Genomic DNA, 26,521 nt, shown 5'->3' with positions numbered 1-26,521 from the left:
CTACACCGATATCTGAATGAACATGGAAATATCTACACCGCTATCTGTATGAACACGGAAATATCTACACCGCTATCTGTTTGAGCATGGAAATATCTACACCGCTATCTGTATGAACACGGAAATATCTACACCGCTATCTGTTTGAAGATGGAAATATCTAAACCGCTATCTGCATAAAAATGGAAATACATACACAGCTATCTGCATATACATGGAAATATTTACACAGCTATCCCTTTACACATGGAAATAACTACACCGCTATCTGTATGAACATGGAAATATCTTCACTGCCATCTGTATGAACATGGATATATCTACACAGCCATCTGGATGAACATGGAAATATCTACACCGCTATCTGTATCAACATGAAAATATCTACACCGCTATCTGTGTAAACATGCATACATCTTCACCGCTATCTGTATAAACATGGAAATATCAGCACCGCTATCTGTATGAACATGGAAATATCTACACAGCCATCTGGATGAACATGGAAATATCTACACCGCTATCTGTATGAACATGGAAATAGCTACACCGCTATCTGTTTGAACATGGAAATATCTACACCACTATCTGTATGAACATGGAAATATCTGCACCGCTATCTGTATGAACATGGAAATATCTACACCGCTATCTGTATGAACATGGAAATATCTACACCGCTATCTGTATAAACATGGAAATATCTAAACCGCTATCTGTATGAACATGGAAATATCAGCACCGCTATCTGTATGAACATGGAAATATCTACACCGCTATCTTTATGAACATGGAAATATCTACACAGTTATCTGTATGAACATGGAAATATCTTCACCGCCATCTGTATGAACATGGATATATCTACACAGCCATCTGGATGAACATGGAAATATCTACACCGCCATCCAGATGAACATGGAAATATCTGCACCGCCATCTGTATGAACTTATAAATATCCACACCGCCATCTGTATTAAGATGGAGATATCTTCACCGCTATCTGTATAAACATGGAAATATCTTCACCGCTATCTGTATAAACATGGAAATATCTACGCCACTACCTGTATAAACATGGAAATATCAGCACCGCTATCTGTATGAACATGGAAACACCTACACCGCTATATGTATGAACATGGAAATATCTACACCGCTATCTGTATGAACATGGAAATATCTTCACCGCCATCTGTATGAACATGGATATATCTACACAGCCATCTGGATGAACATGGAAATACCTACACCACTATCTGTATGAACATGGAAATAGCTACACCGCTATCTGTATGAACATGGATATATCTACAGAGCCATCTGGATGAACATGGAAATATCTACACAGCTATCTGTATGAACATGGAAATATATACACCGCTATCTGTGTAAACATGCATAAATCTTCACCGCTATCTGTATAAACATGGAAATATCTACACCGCTATCTGTATGAACATGGAAATATCTACACCGCTATCTGTATAAACATGGAAATTTCTACACCGCTACCTGTGTAAACATGGAAATATCAGCACCGCTATCTGTAGGAACATGGAAATGTCTACACCGCTATATGTACGAACATGGAAATATCTACACCGCTATCTGTATGAACATGGAAATAGCTACACCGCTATCTGTATGAACATGGAAATATGTACACCACTATCTGTATGAACATGGAAATATCTACACCGCTATCTGTATGAACATGGATATATCTACACAGCCCTCTGGATGAACATGGAAATATCTACACCGCTATCTGTATGAACATGGAAATATCTACAGCGCTATCTGTGTAAATATGCATACATCTTCACCGCTATCTGTATAAACATGGAAATATCTACACCGCTATCTGTATGAACATGGAAATGTCTGCACCGCTATCTGTATGAACATGGAAATATCTACACCGCTATCTGTTTGAACATGGAAATATCTACACCGCTATCTGCATGAAAATGGAAATATCTACACTGCTATCTGCATATACATGGAAATATCTACACAGCTATCTCTTTACACATGGAAATAACTACACCGCTATCTGTATGAACATGGAAATATCTACACCGCCATGTGTATGAACATGGAAATATCTGCACCGCCATCTGTATGAACATATAAATATCTACACCGCCATCTGTATTAAGATGGAGATATCTACACCGCTATCTGTATAAAAATGGAAATATCTACACCGCTATCTGTATAAACATGGAAATATGTACACCACTATCTATATAAACATGGAAATATCTACACCGCTACCTGTATAAGCATGGAAATATCAGCACCGCTATCTGTATGAACATGGAAATATCTACACCGCTATCTGTATGAACATGGAAATATCTACACCGCTATCTTTATGAACATGGACATATCTAAACAGCCCTCTGGATGAACATGGAAATATCCACACCACTATCTGTGTAAACATGCATACATCTTCACCGCTATCTGAATAAACATGGAAATATCTACACCGCTATCTGTATGAACATATAAATATCTACACCGCCATCTGTATTAAGATGGAGATATCTACACTTCTCTCTGTATAAACATGAAAATATCTACACCGCCATCTTTAAAACATATAAATATCTACGCCGCCATCTGTATTAAGAAGAAAATATCTAAACCGCTATCTGTATAAACATGGAAATATCTACACCGCTGCCTGTATAAACAAGGAAATATCAGCACCGCTATCTGAAAGAACATGGAAATATCTACACCGCTATCTGTATGAACATGGAAATATCTACACCGCTATCTGTATGAACATGGAAACAGCTACACCGCTATCTGTATGAACATGGATATATCTACACAGCCATCTGGATGAACATAGAAATATCTACACCGCTATCTCTGTAAACAGGCATAGATCTTCACCGCTATCTGTATAAACATGGAAATATCTACACCGCTATCTGTATGAACATGGATATATCTACACAGCCATCTGGATGAACATGGAAATATCTACACCGCTATCTGTATGAACATGGAAATATCTACACCGCTATCTGTGTAAACATGCATACATCTTCACCGCTATCTGTAAAAACATGGAAATATCTACACTGCTATCTGTATGAACATGGAAATATCTACACCGCTATCTGTTTGAACATGGAAATATCTACACGGCTATCTGCATGAAAATGTAAATATCTACACAGCGATCTGCATATACATGGAAATATCTACAAAGCTATCTCTTTACACATGGAAATGAGTACAGCGCTATCTCTATAAACATGGAAATAGCTACACCGCCATCTGTATGAAAATGGAAATATCTGCAACGCCATCTGTATGAACATTTTAATATCTACTACGCCATCTATATTAAGATGGAGATATCTACACCTCTATCTGTATAAACTTGGAAATATCTACAACGCTATCTGTATAAACATGGAAATATCTACACCGCAATCTGTATAAACATGGAAATATCTACACCGCTACCTGTACAAACATGGAAATATCAGCACAGCTATCAGTATGAACATGGAAATATCTACACCGCTATCTCTATGAACATGGAAATATCTACACCGGTAGCTGTATGAACATGGAAATATCTACACCGCTATCTGTTTGAACATGGAAATACCTACACCGCTATCTGCATGAAAATGGAAATATCTACACTGCTATCTGCATATACATTTAAATATCTACACAGCTATCTCTTTACACATGGAAATAACTACACAGCTATCTGTATGAACATGGAAATATCTGCACCGCCATCTGTATGAACATATAAATATCTACACCGCCATCTGTATTAAGATGGAGATATCTACACTGCTATCTGTATAAACATGGAAATATCTACACCGCCATCTGTATGAACGTATAAATATCTACACCGCCATCTGTATGAAAATATAAATATCTACACCGCCATCTGTATTTAGATAGAGATATCTCCACTGCTATCTCTATAAACATGGAAATATCTACACCGCTATCTCTATAAACATGGAAATATCTACACCGCCATCTGTATGAACATGGAAATATCTGCACCGCCATCTGTATGAACATATAAATATCTACACCGCCATCTGTATTAAGAAGGAAATATCTAAACCGCTATCTGTATGAACATTGAAATATCTACACCGCAATCTGTTTGAACATGGAAATATCTACACCGCTATCTGTGTAAACATGCATACATCTTCACCGCTATCTGTATAAACATGGAAATGTCTACAAGGCTATCTGTATGAACATGGAAATATCTACACCGCTATCTGTACGAACATGGAAATATCTAAACCGCTATCTGCATGAAAATAGAAATATCTACAAATCTATCTGCATATACATGGAAATATCTACACAGCTATCTCTTTACACATGGAAATAACTACACCGCTATCTGTATGAACATGGAAATATCTGCACCGCCATCTGTATGAACACATAAATATCTATACCGCCATCTGTATTAAGATGGAGATACCTACACCGCTATCTGAATAAACATGGAAATATCAACACCGCTATCTGTATAAACATGGAAATATCTACACCGCTGTCTGTATAAACATGGAAATATCAGCACCGCTATCTGTATGAACATGGAAATATCAGCCCCTCTATCTGTATGAAGATGGAAGTATCTACACCGCTATCTGAATGAACATGGAAATATCTACACCGCTATCTGTATGAACACGGAAATATCTACACCGCTATCTGTTTGAACATGGAAATATCTACACCGCTATCTGTATGAACACGGAAATATCTACACCGATATCTGTTTGAACATGGAAATATCTAAACCGCTATCTGCATGAAAATGGAAATATATACACAGCTATCTGCATATACATGGAAATATCTACACAGCTATCTCTTTACACACGGAAATAAGTACAGCGCTATCTCTATAAACATGGAAATAGCTACACCGCCATCTGTATGAACATGGAAATACCTGCACCGCCATCTGTATGAACATTTAAATATCTACACCGCCATCTATATTAAGATGGAGATATCTACACCTCTATCTGTATAAACTTGGAAATATCTACACCGCTATCTGTATAAACATGGAAATATCTACACCGCAATCTGTATAAACATGGAAATATCTACACCGCTACCTGTACAAACATGGAAATATCAGCACCGCTATCTGTATGAACATGGAAATATCTACACCGCTATCTCTATGAACATGGAAATATCTACACCGGTATCTGTATGAACATGGAAATATCTAAACTGCTATCTGTTTGAACATGGAAATATCTACACCGCTATCTGTATGAACATGGAAATATCTACACCACTATCTGTATAAACATGGAAATATCTACACCGCTATCTGTATAAACATGGAAATATCAGCACCGCTATCTGTATGAACATGGAAATATCTACACCGCTATCTTTATGAACATGGAAGTATCTACACAGTTATCTGTATGAACATGGAAATATCTTCACCGCCATCTGTATGAACATGGATATATCTACACAGCCATCTGGATGAACATGGAAATATCTACACCAATATCTGTATGAACATGGAAATATCTACACCGCCATCTGTGTAAACATGCATACATCTTCATCGCTATCTGTATAAACATGGAAACATATACACCGCTATCTGTATAAGCATGGAAATATGTACACCACTACCTGTATAAACATGGAAATATCAGCACCGCTATCTGTTTGAACATGGAAATATCTACACAGCCATCTGGATGAATATGGAAATATCAGCACCGCTATCTGTATGAACATGGATATGTCTACACAGCCATCTGGATGAACATGGAAATACCTACACCGCTATCTGTATGAACATGGAAATATCTACACCGCTATCTGTATGAACATGGAAATATCTACACCGCTATCTGTTTGAGCATGGAAATATCTACACAGCTATCTGCATGAAAATGGAAATACCTACACAGCTATCTGCATATACATGGAAATATCTACAAACCAATCTCTTTACACATGGAAATAACTACACCGATATCTCTATAAACATGGAAATATCTACACCGCCATCTGTATGAACATGGAAATCTCTGCACCGCCATCTGTATGAACATATAAATATCTGCACAGCCATCTGTATTAAGATGGAGATATCTACACCTCTATCTGTATAAACATGGAAATATCTACACCGCTATCTATATGAGCATGGAAATATCTACACCGCCATCTGTATGAAGATATAAATATCTTCACCGACATCTGTATGAACATGGATATATCTACACAGCCATCTGGATGAACATGGAATTATCTACACCGCTATCTGTATGAACATGGAAATATCTACACCGCTATCTGTGTAAACATGCATACATCTTCACCGCTATCTGTATAAACATGGAAATATCTGCACCGCTATCTGTATGAACATTGAAATATCTACACCGCTATCTGTTTGAACATGGAAGTATCTACACCGCTATCTGCATGAAAATAGAAATATCTACACAGCTATCTGCATATACATGTAAATATCTACAAAGCTATCTCTTTACACATGGAAATAACTACACCGCTATCTGTATGAACATGGAAATATCCACACGGCCATCTGTATGAACATGGAAATATCTGCACCGCCATGTCTATGAACATATAAATATCTACACCACCATCTGTATTAAGATGGAAATATCTACACCGCTATCTTTATGAACATGGAAATATCTACACCGATATCTGTATGAACATGGAAATATCTTCACCGCCATCTGTATGAACATGGATATATCTACACAGCCATCTGGATGAACATGGAAATATCTACACCACTATCTGTATGAACATGGAAATATCTACACCGCTATCTGTGTAAACATGCATACATCTTCACCGCTATCTGTATAAACATGGAAGTATCTTCACCGTTCTCTGTATAAGCAGGGAAATATGTACACCACTACCTGTATAAACATGGAAATATCTGCACCGCTATCTGTATGAACATGGAAATATCTACACAGCCATCTGGATGAATATGGAAATATCAGCACCGCTATCTGTATGAACATGGATATGTCTACACAGCCGTCTGGATGAACATGGAAATATCTACACCGCTATCTCTATGAACATGGAAATATCTACACCGCTATCTGTGTAAACAAGCATACATCTTCACCGCTATCTGTATAAACATGGAAATATCTACACCGCTCTCTGTATGAACATGGAAATATCTACACCGCTATCTGTTTGAGCATGGAAATATCTACACCGCTATCTGCATGAAAATGGAAATATCTACACAGCTATCTGCATATACATGGAAATATCTACAAAGCTATCTCTTTACACATGGAAATAACTACACCGATATCTCTATAAACATGGAAATATCTACACCGCCATCTGTATGAACATGGAAATATCAGCACCGCTATCTGTATGAACAAGAATATGTCTACACAGCCATCTGGATGAACATGGAAATATCTACACCGCTATCTGTATGAACATGGAAATATCTACACCGCTATCTGTGTAAACAAGCATACATCTTCACCGCTATCTGTATAAACATGGAAATATCTACACCGCAATCTGTATGAACATGGAAATATCTACACCGCTATCTGTTTGAGCATGGAAATATCTACACCGCTATCTGCATGAAAATGGAAATATCTACACAGCTATCTGCATATACATGGAAATATCTACAAAGCTATCTCTTTACACATGGAAATAACTACACCGATATCTCTATAAACATGGAAATATCTACACCACCGTCTGTATGAACATGGAAATATCAGCACCGCTATCTGTATGAACATGGAAATATCTACACAGCCATCTGGATGAACATGGAAATATCTACAACGCTATCTGTATGAACATGGAAATAGCTACACCGCTATCTGTATGAACATGGAAATATCTACACCTCTATCTGTATGAACATGGAAATATCTACACCGCTATCTGTATGAACATGGAAATATCTACACCGCTATCTGTATAAACATGGAAATATCTACACCGCTATCTGTATAAACATGGAAATATCTACACCGCTATCTGTATGAACATGGAAATATCTACACCGCTATCTGTATGAACATGGATATATCTACACAGCCATCTGGATGAACACGGAAATATCTACACCGCTATCCGTATGAACATGGAAATATCTACACTGCTATCTGTGTAAATATGCATATATCTTCACCGCAATCTGTATAAACATGGAAATATCTACACCGCTATCTGTATGAACATGGATATATCTACACAGCCATCTGGATGAACACGGAAATATCTACACCGCTATCCGTATGAACATGGAAATATCTACACTGCTATCTGTGTAAATATGCATATATCTTCACCGCAATCTGTATAAACATGGAAATATCTACACCGCTATCTGTATGAACATGGATATATCTACACAGCCATCTTGATGAACACGGAAATATCTACACCGCTATCCGTATGAACATGGAAATATCTACACTGCTATCTGTGTAAATATGCATATATCTTCACCGCAATCTGTATAAACATGGAAATATCTACACCGCTATCTGTATGAACATGGAAATATCTACACCGCTATGTGAACATGGAAATATCTACACCGCTATCTGCATGAAAATGGAAATATCTACACAGCTATCTGCATATACATGGAAATATCTACACAGCTATCTCTTTACACATGGAAATAACTACACCGATATCTCTATAAACATGGAAATCTCTACACCGCCATCTGTATGAACATGGATATATCTGCACCGCCATCTGTATTAAGATGGAGATATCTACACCGCTATCTGTATAAACATGGAAATATCTACACCGCTATCTGTATGAGCATGGAAATATCTACACCGCTATCTCTATGAACATGGAAGTTTCTACACCACTATCTATATGAACATGGAAATAGCTGCACCGCTATCTGTATGAACATGGAAATATCTACACAACTACCTGTATGAACATGGAAATATCTACAACGCTATCTGTATGAACATGGATAAATCTACACAGCCATCTGGATGAACATGGAAATATCTACACCGCTATCCGTATGAACATGGAAATATCAACACTGCTATCTGTGTAAATATGCATATATCTTCACCGCAATCTGTATAAACATGGAAATATCTACACCGCTATCTGTATGAACATGGAAATATCTACACCGCTATCTGAACATGGAAATATCTACACCGCTATCTGCATGAAAATGGAAATATCTACACAGCTATCTGCATATACATGGAAATATCTTCAGAGCTATCTCTTTGCACATGGAAATAACTACACCGCTATCTGTATGAACATGGAAATATCTACACCGCCATCTGTATGAACACGGAAATATCTGCACCGCCATCTGTATGAACATATAAATATCTACACGGCCATCTGTATTAAGATGGAGATATCTACACAGGTATCTGTATAAACATGGAAATATCTACACCGCTATCTGTATGAACATGGAAATATCTACACCGCTACCTGTATAAACATGGAAATATCTACACCGCTACCTGTATAAACATGGAAATATCATCACCGCTATCTGTATGAACAGGGAAATATCTACACAGCCATCTGGATGAATATGGAAATATCTACACCGCTATCTGTATGAACATGGAAATAGCTACACCGCTATCTGTATGAACATGGAAATAGCTACACCGCTATCTGTATGAACATGGAAATATCTACACCACTATCTATATGAACATGGAAATATCTTCACCGCCTTCTGTATGAACATGGATATATCTACACAGCCATCTGGATGAACACGGAAATATCTACACCGCTATATGTATGAACCTGGAAATAGCTACACCGCTATCTGTACGAACATGGAAATAGCTACACCGCTATCTGTATGAACATGGAAATATCTACACTGCTATCTGTATGAACATGGAAATATCTTCACCGCCATCTGTGAGAATATGGATATATCTACACAGCCATCTGGATGAACATGGAAATATCTACACCGCTATCTGTATGAACATGGAAATATCTACACCGCTATCTGTGTAAACATACATACATCTTCACCACTATCTGTATAAACATGGAAATATCTACACTGCTATCTGTATGAACATGGAAATATCTACACCACTATCTGTTTGAACATGGAAATATCTACACCGGTATCAGCATGAAAATGGAAATATCTACAAAGCTATCTGCATATACATGGAAATATCTATACAGCTATCTATTTACTCATGGAAATAACTACACCGGTATCTCTATAAACATAGAAATATCTACACTGCCATCTGTATGAACATGGAAATATCTACACCGCCGTCTGTATGAACATATAAATATCTACACCGCCATCTGTATTAAGATGGAGATATCTACACCGCTATCTGTATAAACATGGAAATATCTACACCGCTATCTGTATAAACATGGAAATATCTACACCGCTATCTGTATAAACATGGAAATATCTACACCGCCACCTGTATAAACATGGAAATATCAGCAACGCTATCTGTATGAACATGGAAATATCTACACCGCTATCTGTATGAACATGGAAATATCTACACCACTATCTGTATGAACATGGATATATCTAAACAGCCCTCTGGATGAACATGGAAATATCCACACCGCTATCTGTGTAAACATGCATACATCTTCACCGCTATCTGAATAAACATGGAAATATCTACACCGCCATCTGTATGAACATGGAAATATCCACACCGCTATCTGTTTGAAGATGGAAATATATACACCGCTACCTGCATGAAAATGGAAATATCTTCACAGGTATCTGCATATACATGGCAATATCTACACAGCTATCTCTTTACATATGGAAATAACTACACCGCTATCTGTATGAACATGGAAATATCTACACCGCCATCTGTATGTACATGGAAATATCTGCACCGCCATCTATATGAACATATAAATATCTACACCGCCATCTGTATGAAGATGGAGATATCTACACTGCTATCTGTAGAAACATGGAAATATCTACACCGCCATCTGTATGAACATATAAATATCTACGCCGCCATCTGTATTAAGAAGGAAATATCTAAACCGCTATCTGTATAAACATGGAAATATCTACACCGCTGCCTGTATAAACAAGGAAATATCAGCACCGCTATCTGTATGAACATGGAAATATCTACAACGCTATCTGTATGAACATGGAAATATCTACACCGCTATCTGTATGAACATGGAAATAGCTACACCGCTATCTGTATGAACATCGATATATCTACACAGCCATCTGGATGAACATGGAAATATCTACACCGCTATCTCTGTAAACATGCATAGATCTTCACCGCTATCCGTATAAACATGGAAATATCTACACCGCTATCTGTATGAACATGGAAATAACTACACCGCTATCTGTATGAACATGGAAATATCTACACCGCTATGTGTTTGAACATGGAAATATCTACACCGCTATCTGCATGAAAATGGAAATATCTACACTGCTATCTGCATATACATTTAAATATCTACACAGCTATCTCTTTACACATGGAAATAACTACACCGCTATCTGTAAGAACATGGAAATATCTGCACCGCCATCTGTATGAACATATAAATATCTACACCGCCATCTGTATTAAGATGGAGATATCTACACTGCTATCTGTATAAACATGGAATTATCTACACCGCTATCTGTATAAACATGGAAATATCTACACCGCTATCTGTATAATCATGGAAATATCTACACCACTACCTGTATAAACAAGGAAATATCAGCACCGCCATCTGTATCAACATGGAAATATCTACACCGCCATCTGTATGAACATGGAAATAACTATACCGCTATCTGTATGAACATAGAAATATCTACACCGTTATCTGTATGAACATGGAAATATCTACACCGCTATCTGTTTGAACATGGAAATATCTACACCGCTGTCTGCATGAAAATGGAAATATCTATACAGCTATCTGCAAATACATGGAAATATCTACACAGCTATCTCTTAACACATGGAAATAAATACACCGCTATCTCTATAAACATGGAAATATCTACACCGCCATCTGTATGAACATGGAAATATCTGCACCGCCATCTGTATGAATATATAAATATCTACACCGCCATCTCTATTAAGAAGGAAATATCTAAACCGCTATCTGTATGAACATTGAAATATCTACACCGCTATCTGTATGAACATGGAAATATCTACACCGCTATCTGTGTAAACATGCATACATCTTCACCGCTATCTGTATAAACATTGAAATGTCTACAAGGCTATCTGTATGAACATGGAAATATCTACACCGCTATCTGTACGAACATGGAAATATCTAAACCGCTATCTGCATGAAAATAGAAATATCTACACAGCTATCTGCATATACATGGAAATATCTACACAGCTATCTCTTTACACATGGAAATAACTACACCGCTATCTGTATGAACATGGAAATATCTGCACCGCCATCTGTATGAACACATAAATATCTACACCGCCATCTGTATTAAGATGGAGATACCTACACCGCTATCTGTATAAACATGGAAATATCTATACCGCTATCTGTATAAACATGGAAATATCTACACCGCTATCTGTATAAACATGAAAATATCAGCACCGCTATCTGTATGAACATGGAAATATCAGCCCCTCTATCTGTATGAACATGGAAGTATCTACACCGCTATCTGTATGAACATGGAAATATCTACACCGCTATCTGTATGAACACGGAAATATCTACACCGCTATCTGTTTGAACATGGAAATATCTACACCGCTATCTGTATGAACACGGAAATATCTACACCGCTATCTGTTTAAACATGGAAATATCTAAACAGCTATCTGCATGAAAATGGAAATATATACACAGCTATCTGCATATACATGGAAATATCTACACAGCTATCTCTTTACACAAGGAAATAACTACACCACTATCTGTATGAACTTGGAAATATCTTCACCGCCATCTGTATGAACATGGATATATCTACACAGCCATCTGGATGAACATGGAAATATCTACACCGCTATCTGTATGAACATGGAAATATCTACACCGCTATCTGTGTACACATGCATACATCTTCACTGCTATCTGTAAAAACATGGAAATATCTACACTGCTATCTGTATGAACATGGAAATATCTACACCGCTATCTGTTTGAACATGGAAATATCTACACGGCTATCTGCATGAAAATGGAAATATCTACACAGCGATCTGCATATACATGGAAATATCTACAAAGCTATCTCTTTACACATGGAAATAAGAACAGCGCTATCTCTATAAACATGGAAATAGCTACACCGCCATCTGTATGAACATGGAAATATCTGCACCGCCATCTGTATGAACATTTAAATATCTACACCGCCATCTATATTAAGATGGAGATATCTACACCTCTATCTGTATAAACTTGGAAATATCTACACCGCTATCTCTATAAACATGGAAATATCTACACGGCAATCTGTATAAACATGGAAATATCTACTCCGCTACCTGTAAAAACATGGAAATATCAGAACCGCTATCTGTTTGAACATGGAAATATCTACACCGCTATCTGCATGAAAATGGAAATATCTACACCGCTATCTGTATATACATTTAAATATCTACACAGCTATCTCTTTAAACATGGAAATAACTACACCGCTATCTGTATGAACATGGAAATATCTACACCGCTATCTGTATGAACATGGAAATATCTACACTGCTATCTGTATGAACATGGAAATAGCTACACCGTTATCTGTATGAACATGGAAATAGCTACACCACTATCTGTATGAACATGGAAATATCTACACCGCTATCTGTATGAACATGGATATATTTACACAGCCATCTGGATGAACATGGAAATATCTACACCGCCGTCTGTATGAACATGGAAATATCTGCACCGCCATCTGTATGAACATATAAATATCTACACCGCCATCTGCATTAAGATGGAGATATCTACACTGCTACCTGTATAAACATGGAAATATCTACACCGCCATCTGTATGAACATATAAATATCTACACCGCCATCTGTATGAAAATATAAATATCTACACCGCCACCTGTATTTAGATAGAGATATCTCCACTGCTATCTGTATAAACATGGAAATATCTACACCGCTATCTCTATAAACATGGAAATATCTACACCGCCATCTGTATGAACATGGAAATATCTGCACCGCCATCTGTATGAACATATAAATATCTACACCGCCATCTGTATTAAGAAGGAAATATCTAAACCGCTCTCTGTATGAACATTGAAATATCTACACCGCTATCTGTGTAAACATGGAAATATCTACACCGCTATCTGTATAAACACGGAAATATCTACACAGCTATCTGTATGAACATGGAAATATTTACACCGCTACCTGTATAAACATGGAAATATCAGCACTGCTATCTCTATGAACATGGAAATATCTACACAGCCATCTGGATGAACATGGAAATATCTACACCGCTATCTGTATGAACATGGAAATAGCTACACCGCTATCTGTATGAACATGGAAATATCTACACCACTATCTGTATGAACATGGAAACATCTGCACCGCTATCTGTATGAACATGGAAGTATCTACACCGCTATCTGCATGAAAATGGAAATATCTACACAGATATCTGCATATACATGGAAATATCTACAAAGCTATCTATTTACACATGGAAATAACTACACCGCAATCTCTATAAACATGGAAATATCTACACCGCCATCTGTATGAACATGGAAATATCTGAACCGCCATCTCTATGAACATATAAATATCTGCACCACCATCTGTATTAAAATGGAGATATCTACACCGCTATCTGTATAAACATGGAAATATCTACACCGCTATCTGTATAAACATGGAAATATCAGCACCGCTATCTGTATGAACATGGAAATATCTACACCGCTACCTGTATAAACATGGAAATATCTACACCGCTATCTGTATAAACATGGAAATATCAGCACCGCTATCTGTATGAACAAGGAAATATCTACACCGCTATCTTTATGAACATGGAAATATCTACACAGATATCTGTATGAACATGGAGATATCTTCACCGCCATCTGTATGAACATGGATATATCTACACAGCCATCTGGATGAACATGGAAATAACTACACCGCTATCTGTATGAACATGGAAATATCTACACCGCTATCAGTGTAAACAAGCATACATCTTCACCGCTATCTGTATAAACATGGAAATATCTACACCGCTATCTGTATGAACATGGAAATATCTACACCGCTATCTGTTTGAGCATGGAAATATCTACACCGCTATCTGCATGAAAATGGAAATATCTACACAGCTATCTGCACATACATGGAAATATCTACAAAGCTATTTCTTTACACATGGAAATAACTACACCGCTATCTCTATAAACATGGAAATATGTACACCGCCATCTGTATGAACATGGAAATATCTGCACCGCCATCTGTATGAAGATATAAATATCTACACCGCCATCTGTATTAAGATGGAGATATCTACACCGCTATCTGTGTAAACATGGAAATATCTACACCGCTATCTGTATAAACATGGAAATATCTACACCGCTATCTGTATGACCATGGAAATATTTACACCGCTACCTGTATAAACATGGAAATATCAGCACCGCTATCTGTATGAACATGGAAATATCTACACAGCCATCTGGATGAACATGGAAATATCTACACCGCTCTCTGTATGAACATGGAAATAGCTACACCGCTATCTGTATGAACATGGAAATATCTACACCACTATCTGTATGAACATGGAAATATCTGCACCGCTATCTGTATGAACATGGAAATACCTACACCGCTATCTGTATGAACATGGAAATATCTACACCGCTATCTGTATAAACATGGAAATATCTACACCACTATCTGTATAAACATGGAAATATCAGCACCGCTATCTGTATGAACATGAAATATCTACACCGCTATCTTTATGAACATGGAAATATCTACACAGATATCTGTATGAACATGGAAATAAATTCACCGCCATCTGTATGAACATGGATATATCTACACAGCCATCTGGATGAACATGGAAATATCTACACCAATATCTGTATGAACATGGAAATATCTACACCGCTATCTGTGTAAACATGCATACATCTTCATCGCTATCTGTATAAATATGCAAATATCTACACCGCTATCTGTATAAGCATGAAAATATGTACACCACTACATGTATAAACATGGAAATATCAGCACCGCTATCTGTACGAACATGGAAATATCTACACAGCCATCTGGATGAATATGGAAATATCAGCACCGCTATCTGTATGAACATGGATATGTCTACACAGCCATCTGGATGAACATGGAAATATCTACACCGCTATCTGTATGAACATGGAAATATCTACACCGCTATCTGTGTAAACAAGCATACATCTTCACCGCTATCTCTATAAACATGGAAATATCTACACCGCTATCTGTATGAACATGGAAATATCTACACCGCTATCTGTTTGAGCATGGAAATATCTACACCGCTATCTGCATGAAAATGGAAATATCTACACAGATATCTGCATATACATGGAAATATCTACAAAGCTATCTCTTTACACATGGAAATAACTACACCGATATCTCTATAAACATGGAAATATCTACACCGCCATCTGTATGAACATGGAAATATCAGCACCGCTATCTGTATGAACAAGGATATGTCTACACAGCCATCTGGATGAACATGGAAATATCTACACCGCTATCTGTATGAACATGGAAATATCTACACCGCTATCTGTGTAAACAAGCATACATCTTCACCGCTATCTGTATAAACATGGAAATATCTACACCGCTATCTGTATGAACATGGAAATATCTACACCGCTATCTGTTTGAGCATGGAAATATCTACACCGCTATCTGCATGAAAATGGAAATATCTACACAGCTATCTGCATATACATGGAAATATCTACAAAGCTATCTCTTTACACATGGAAATAACTACACCGATATCTCTATAAACACGGAAATATCTACACCGACATTTGTATGAACATGGAAATATCAGCACCGCTATCTGTATGAACATGGAAATATCTAAACAGCCATCTGGATGAACATGGAAATATCTACACCGCTATCTGTATGAACATGGAAATAGCTACACCGCTATCTGTATGAACATGGAAATATCTACACCGCTATCTGTATAAACATGGAAATATCTACACCGCTATCTGTATAAACATGGAAATATCTACACCGCTATCTGCATGAAAATGGAAATATCTACACAGATATCTGCATATACATGGAAATATCTACAAAGCTATCTCTTTACACATGGAAATAACTACACCGATATCTCTATAAACATGGAAATGTCTACACCTCCATCTGTATGAACATGGAAATGTCTGCACCGCCATCTGTATGAACATATAAATATCTGCACCGTCATCTGTATTAAGATGGAGATACCTATACCGCTATCTGTATAAACATGGAAATATCTACACCGCTATCTGTATGAGCATGGAAATATCTACACCGCTATCTCTATGAACTTGGAAATTTCTACACAACTATCTATATGAACATGGAAATAGCTGCACCGCTATCTGTATGAACATGGAAATATCTACACCACTACCTGTATGAACATGGAAATATCTACACCGCTATCTGTATGAACATGGAAATAGCTACACCGCTATCTGTATGAACATGGAAATATCTACACCACTATCTGTATGAACATGGAAATAACTTCACCGCCATCTGTATGAACATGGATATATCTACACAGCCATCTGGATGAACATGGAAATATCTACACCGCTATTTGTATGAACATGGAAATAGCTACACCGCTATCTGTACGAACATGGAAATAGCTACACCGCTGTCTGTATGAACATGGAAATATCTACACCGCTATGTGTATGAACATGGAAATATCTTCACCGCCATCTGTACGAACATGGGTATGTCTACACAGCCATCTGGATGAACATGGAAATATCTACACCGGTATCTGTATGAAAATGGAAATATCTACACCGCTATCTGTGTAAACATGCATACATCTTCACCGCTATCTGTATAAACATGGAAATATCTACACCGCTATCTGTATGAACATTGAAATATCTACACCACTCTCTGTTTCAGCATGGAAATATCTACACCGCTGTCTGCATGAAAATGGAAATATCTACACAGCTATCTGCATATACATGGAAATATCTACAAAGCTATCTCTTTACACATGGAAATAACTACACCGCTATCTCTATAAACATGGAAATATCTACACCGCCATCTGTATGAACTTGGAAATATCTGCACCGCCATCTGTATGAACATAAAAATATCTGCACCGCCATCTGTATTAAGATGGAGATATCTACACCGCTATCTGTATAAACATGGAAATATCTACACCGCTATCTGTATAAACATGGAAATATCTACACCGCTATCTGTATAAACATGGAAATATCTACACCGCTATCTGTATAAACATGGAAATATCTACACCGCTATCTGTTTGAACATGGAAGTATCTACACCGCTATCTGCATGAAAATGGAAATATCTACACAGCTATCTGCATATACATGGAAATATCTACAAAGCTATCTCTTTACACATGGAAATAACTACACCGCTCTCTCTATAAACATGGAAATATCTACACCGCCATCGGTAGGAACATGGAAATATCTGAACCGCCATCTCTATGAACATATAAATATCTGCACCGCCATCTGTATTAAAATGGAGATATCTACACCGCTATCTGTATAAACATGGAAATATCAGCACCGCTGTCTGAATGAACATGGAAATATTTACACCGCTACCTGTATAAACATGGAAATATCTACACCGCTATCTGTATAAACATGGAAATATCAGCACCGCTATCTGTATGAACAAGGAAATATCTACACCGCTATCCTTACGAACATGGAAATATCTACACCGATATCTGTATGAACATGGAAATATCTTCACCGCCATCTGTATGAACATGGATATATCTACACAGCCATCTGGATGAACATGGAAATATCTACACCGCTATCTGTATAAAGATGGAAATATCTACACCGCTATCTGTATGAACATTGAAATATCTACACCACTATCTGTATAAACATGGAAATATCAGCACCGCTATCTGTATGAACATGGAAATATCTACACCGCTATCTTTATGAACATGGAAATATCTACACAGATATCTGTATGAACATGGAAATATCTTCACCGCCATCTGTATGAACATGGATATATCTTCACAGCCATCTGGATGAACATGGAAATATCTACACCAATATCTGTATGTACATGGAAATATCAGCACCGCTATCTGTATGAACATGGATATGTCTACACAGCCATCTGGATGAACATGGAAATATCTACACCGCTATCTGTATGAACATGGAAATATCTACAACGCTATCCGTGTAAACAAGCATACATCTTCACCGCTATCTGTATAAACATGGAAATATCTACACCGCTATCTGTATGAACATGGAAATATCTACACCGCTATCTGTTTGAGCATGGAAATATCTACACCGCTATCTGCATGAAAATGGAAATATCTACACACCTATCTACATATACATGGAAATATCTACAAACCTATCTCTTTACACATGGAAATAACTACACCGATATCTCCATAAACATGGAAATATCTACACCGCCATCTGTATGAACATGGAAATATCAGCACCGCTATCTGTATGAACATGGAAATATCTACACCGCTATCTGTATGAACATGGAAATATCTACACAGCTATCTGCATATACATGGAAATATCTACACAGCTATCTCTTTACACATGGAAATAACTACACCGCTATCTGTATGAACATGGAAATATCTACACCGCCATCTGTATGAACATGGAAATATCTGCACCGCCATCTGTATGAACATATAAATATATACACTGCCATCTGTATTAAGATGGAGATATCTACACCGCTATCTGAATAAACATGGAAATATCTACACCGCTATCTGTATAAACATGGGAATATCAGCAACGCTATCTGTATGAACATGGAAATATCAGCCCCTCTATCTGTATGAACATGGAGATATCAACACCTCCATCTGTATAAACATGGATATATCTACACAGCCATCTGGAGGAACATGGAAATATCTACACCGCTATCTGTATGAACATGGAAATAGCTACAGCGCTATCTGTATGAACATGGATATATCTACACAGCTTCCTGTATGAACATGGAAATATCTACACCGCTATCTGTATGAACAAGAAAATATCTTCACCGCCATCTGTACGAACATGGATATATCTACAGTGCCATCTGGATGAACATGGAAATATCTACACCGCCATCTGTATGAACATATAAATATCTACACCGCCATCTGTATTAAGAGGGAGATTTCTACACCTCTATCTGTATAAACCTGGAAATATCTACAACGCTATCTGTATAAACATGGAAATATCTACACCGCTATCTGGATAAACATGGAAATTTCTACACCGCTACCTGTATAAACATGGAAATATCAGCACCGCTATCTGTACGAACATGGAAATATCTACACCGCTATCTGTACGAACATGGAAATATCTACACCGCTATCTGTATGAACATGGAAATAGCTACACCGCCATCTGTATGAACATGGAAATAGCTACACCACTATCTGTATGAACATGGAAATAACTACACCGCTATCTGTATGAACATGGATATATCTACACAGCCATCTGGATGAACATGGATATATCTACACCGCTATCTGTATAAACATGGAAATATCTGCACCGCTATCTGTGTAAACATGCATACATCTTCACCGCTATCTGTATAAACATAGAAATATCTACACCGCTATCTGTATGAACATGAAAATAGCTACACCGCTATCTGTATGAACATGGAAATATCTACACCGCTATCTGTATGAACATGGATATATCTACACAGCCATCTGGATGAACATGGAAATATCTACACCGCTATCTGTGTAAACATGCATTCATCTTCACCGCTATCTGTATAAACATGGAAATATCTACACCGCTATCTGAATGAACATGGAAATATCTGCACCGCTATCTGTATGAACATGGAAATATCTACACCGCTATATGTTTGAACATGGAAATATCTACACCGCTATCTGCATGAAAATGGAAATATCTGCACTGCTATCTGCATATACATGGAAATATCTACACAGCTATCTCTTTACACATGGAAATAACTACAACGCCATCTGTATGAATATATAAATATCTACACCGCCATCTGTATAAAGATGGAGATATCTACACCGCTGTCTGTATAAACATGGAAATATCTACACCGCTATCTGTATGAACATGGAAATATCTACTCGGCTATCTGTGTAAATATGCATACATCTTCACCGCAATCTGTATAAACATGGAAATATCTACACCGCTATCTGTATGAACATGGAAATATCTACACCGCTATCTGTGAAAACATGCATACATCTTCACCGCTATCTGTATAAACATGGAAATATCTACACTGCTATCTTTATGAACATGGAAATATCTAAACCGCTATCTGTTTGAACATGGAAATATCTACACCGCTATCTGCATGAAAATGGAAATATCTACACAGCGATCTGCATATACATGGAAATATCTAAAAAGCTATCACTTTACACGTGGAAATAAGTACAGCGGTATCTCTAGAAACATGGAAATAGCTACACCGCCATCTGTATGAACATGGAAATATCTGCACCGCCATCTGTATGAACATATAAATATCTACACCGCCATCTATATTAAGATGGAGATAACTACACCGCTATCTGTATAAACTTGGAAATATCTACACTGCTATCTCTATGAACATGGAAATTTCTACACCGCTATCTGTATTAACATGGAAATAGCTACACCGCTATCTGTATGAAAATGGAAATATCTACACCGCTACCTGTATGAACATGGAAATATCTACACCGCTATCTGTATAAACATGGATATATCTACACAGCCATCTGGATGAACATGGAAATATCTACACCGCTATCTGTATGAACATGGAAATATCTACACGGCTATCTGTGTAAATATGCATACATCTTCACCGCAATCTGTATAAACATGGAAATATCTACACCGCTATCTGTATGAACATGGAAATATCTACACAGCTATCTGTTTGAACATGGAAATATCTACACCGCTGTCTGCATGAAAATGGAAATATCTACACAACTATCTGCATATACATGGAATTATCTACAGAGCTATCTCTTAACACATGGAAATGACTACACCGCTATCTCTATAAACATGGAAATATCTACACCGCCATCTGTATGAACATGGAAATATCTGCACCGCCATCTGTATGAACACATAAATATCTACACCGCCAACTGTATTAAGATGGAGATACCTACACCGCTATCTGAATAAACATGGAAATATCAACACCGCTATCTGTATAAACATGGAAATATCTACACCGCTGTCTGTATAAACATGGAAATATCAGCACCGCTATCTGTATGAACATGGAAATATCAGCCCCTCTATCTGTATGAAGATGGAAGTATCTACACCGCTATCTGAATGAACATGGAAATATCTACACCGCTATCTGTATGAACACGGAAATATCTAAACCGCTATCTGTTTGAACATGGAAATATCTACACCGCTATCTGTATGAACACGGAAATATCTACACCGATATCTGTTTGAACATGGAAATATCTAAACCGCTATCTGCATGAAAATGGAAATATATACACAGCTATCTGCATATACATGGAAATATCTACACAGCTATCTCTTTACACACGGAAATAAGTACAGCGCTATCTCTATAAACATGGAAATAGCTACACCGCCATCTGTATGAACATGGAAATACCTGCACCGCCATCTGTATGAACATTTAAATATCTACACCGCCATCTATATTAAGATGGAGATATCTACACCTCTATCTGTATAAACTTGGAAATATCTACACCGCTATCTGTATAAACATGGAAATATCTACACCGCAATCTGTATAAACATGGAAATATCTACACCGCTACCTGTACAAACATGGAAAAATCAGCACCGCTATCTGTATGAACATGGAAATATCTACACCGCTATCTCTATGAACATGGAAATATCTACACCGGTATCTGTATGAACATGGAAATATCTAAACTGCTATCTGTTTGAACATGGAAATATCTACACCGCTATCTGTATGAACATGGAAATATCTACACCACTATCTGTATAAACATGGAAATATCTACACCGCTATCTGTATAAACATGGAAATATCAGCACCGCTATCTGTATGAACATGGAAATATCTACACCGCTATCTTTATGAACATGGAAGTATCTACACAGTTATCTGTATGAACATGGAAATATCTTCACCGCCATCTGTATGAACATGGATATATCTACACAGCCATCTGGATGAACATGGAAATATCTACACCAATATCTGTATGAACATGGAAATATCTACACCGCCATCTGTGTAAACATGCATACATCTTCATCGCTATCTGTATAAACATGGAAACATATACACCGCTATCTGTATAAGCATGGAAATATGTACACCACTACCTGTATAAACATGGAAATATCAGCACCGCTATCTGTTTGAACATGGAAATATCTACACAGCCATCTGGATGAATATGGAAATATCAGCACCGCTATCTGTATGAACATGGATATGTCTACACAGCCATCTGGATGAACATGGAAATACCTACACCGCTATCTGTATGAACATGGAAATATCTACACCGCTATCTGTATGAACATGGAAATATCTACACCGCTATCTGTTTGAGCATGGAAATATCTACACAGCTATCTGCATGAAAATGGAAATACCTACACAGCTATCTGCATATACATGGAAATATCTACAAACCAATCTCTTTACACATGGAAATAACTACACCGATATCTCTATAAACATGGAAATATCTACACCGCCACCTGTATGAACATGGAAATCTCTGCACCGCCATCTGTATGAACATATAAATATCTGCACAGCCATCTGTATTAAGATGGAGATATCTACACCTCTATCTGTATAAACATGGAAATATCTACACCGCTATCTATATGAGCATGGAAATATCTACACCGCCATCTGTATGAAGATATAAATATCTTCACCGACATCTGTATGAACATGGATATATCTACACAGCCATCTGGATGAACATGGAATTATCTACACCGCTATCTGTATGAACATGGAAATATCTACACCGCTATCTGTGTAAACATGCATACATCTTCACCGCTATCTGTATAAACATGGAAATATCTGCACCGCTATCTGTATGAACATTGAAATATCTACACCGCTATCTGTTTGAACATGGAAGTATCTACACCGCTATCTGCATGAAAATAGAAATATCTACACAGCTATCTGCATATAAATGTAAATATCTACAAAGCTATCTCTTTACACATGGAAATAACTACACCGCTATCTGTATGAACATGGAAATATCCACACGGCCATCTGTATGAACATGGAAATATCTGCACCGCCATGTCTATGAACATATAAATATCTACACCACCATCTGTATTAAGATGGAAATATCTACACCGCTATCTTTATGAACATGGAAATATCTACACCGATATCTGTATGAACATGGAAATATCTTCACCGCCATCTGTATGAACATGGATATATCTACACAGCCATCTGGATGAACATGGAAATATCTACACCACTATCTGTATGAACATGGAAATATCTACACCGCTATCTGTGTAAACATGCATACATCTTCACCGCTATCTGTATAAACATGGAAGTATCTTCACCGTTCTCTGTATAAGCAGGGAAATATGTACACCACTACCTGTATAAACATGGAAATATCTGCACCGCTATCTGTATGAACATGGAAATATCTACACAGCCATCTGGATGAATATGGAAATATCAGCACCGCTATCTGTATGAACATGGATATGTCTACACAGCCGTCTGGATGAACATGGAAATATCTACACCGCTATCTCTATGAACATGGAAATATCTACACCGCTATCTGTGTAAACAAGCATACATCTTCACCGCTATCTGTATAAACATGGAAATATCTACACCGCTCTCTGTATGAACATGGAAATATCTACACCGCTATCTGTTTGAGCATGGAAATATCTACACCGCTATCTGCATGAAAATGGAAATATCTACACAGCTATCTGCATATACATGGAAATATCTACAAAGCTATCTCTTTACACATGGAAATAACTACACCGATATCTCTATAAACATGGAAATATCTACACCGCCATCTGTATGAACATGGAAATATCAGCACCGCTATCTGTATGAACAAGAATATGTCTACACAGCCATCTGTATGAACATGGAAATATCTACACCGCTATCTGTGTAAACAAGCATACATCTTCACCGCTATCTGTATAAACATGGAAATATCTACACCGCAATCTGTATGAACATGGAAATATCTACACCGCTATCTGTTTGAGCATGGAAATATCTACACCGCTATCTGCATGAAAATGGAAATATCTACACAGCTATCTGCATATACATGGAAATATCTACAAAGCTATCTCTTTACACATGGAAATAACTACACCGATATCTCTATAAACATGGAAATATCTACACCACCGTCTGTATGAAAATGGAAATATCAGCACCGCTATCTGTATGAACATGGAAATATCTACACAGCCATCTGGATGAACATGGAAATATCTACACCGCTATCTGTATGAACATGGAAATAGCTACACCGCTATCTGTATGAACATGGAAATATCTACACCTCTATCTGTATGAACATGGAAATATCTACACCGCTATCTGTATGAACATGGAAATCTCTACACCGCTATCTGTATAAACATGGAAATATCTACACCGCTATCTGTATAAACATGGAAATATCTACACCGCTATCTGTATGAACATGGAAATATCAACACCGCTATCTGTATGAGCATGGAAATATCTACACCGCTATCTGTATGAACATGGATATATCTACACAGCCATCAGGATGAACACGGAAATATCTACACCGCTATCCGTATGAACATGGAAATATCTACACTGCTATCTGTGTAAATATGCATATATCTTCACCGCAATCTGTATAAACATGGAAATATCTACACCGCTATCTGTATGAACATGGAAATATCTACACCGCTATGTGAACATGGAAATATCTACACCGCTATCTGCATGAAAATGGAAATATCTACACA

Source organism: Gorilla gorilla, chromosome X (genome assembly GCF_029281585.2).
Source record: "Gorilla gorilla gorilla isolate KB3781 chromosome X, NHGRI_mGorGor1-v2.1_pri, whole genome shotgun sequence".
NCBI lineage: Eukaryota > Metazoa > Chordata > Mammalia > Primates > Hominidae > Gorilla > Gorilla gorilla.
The sequence above is the reverse complement of the archived record's forward strand: the minus strand, read 5'-3'. Positions refer to the sequence as shown.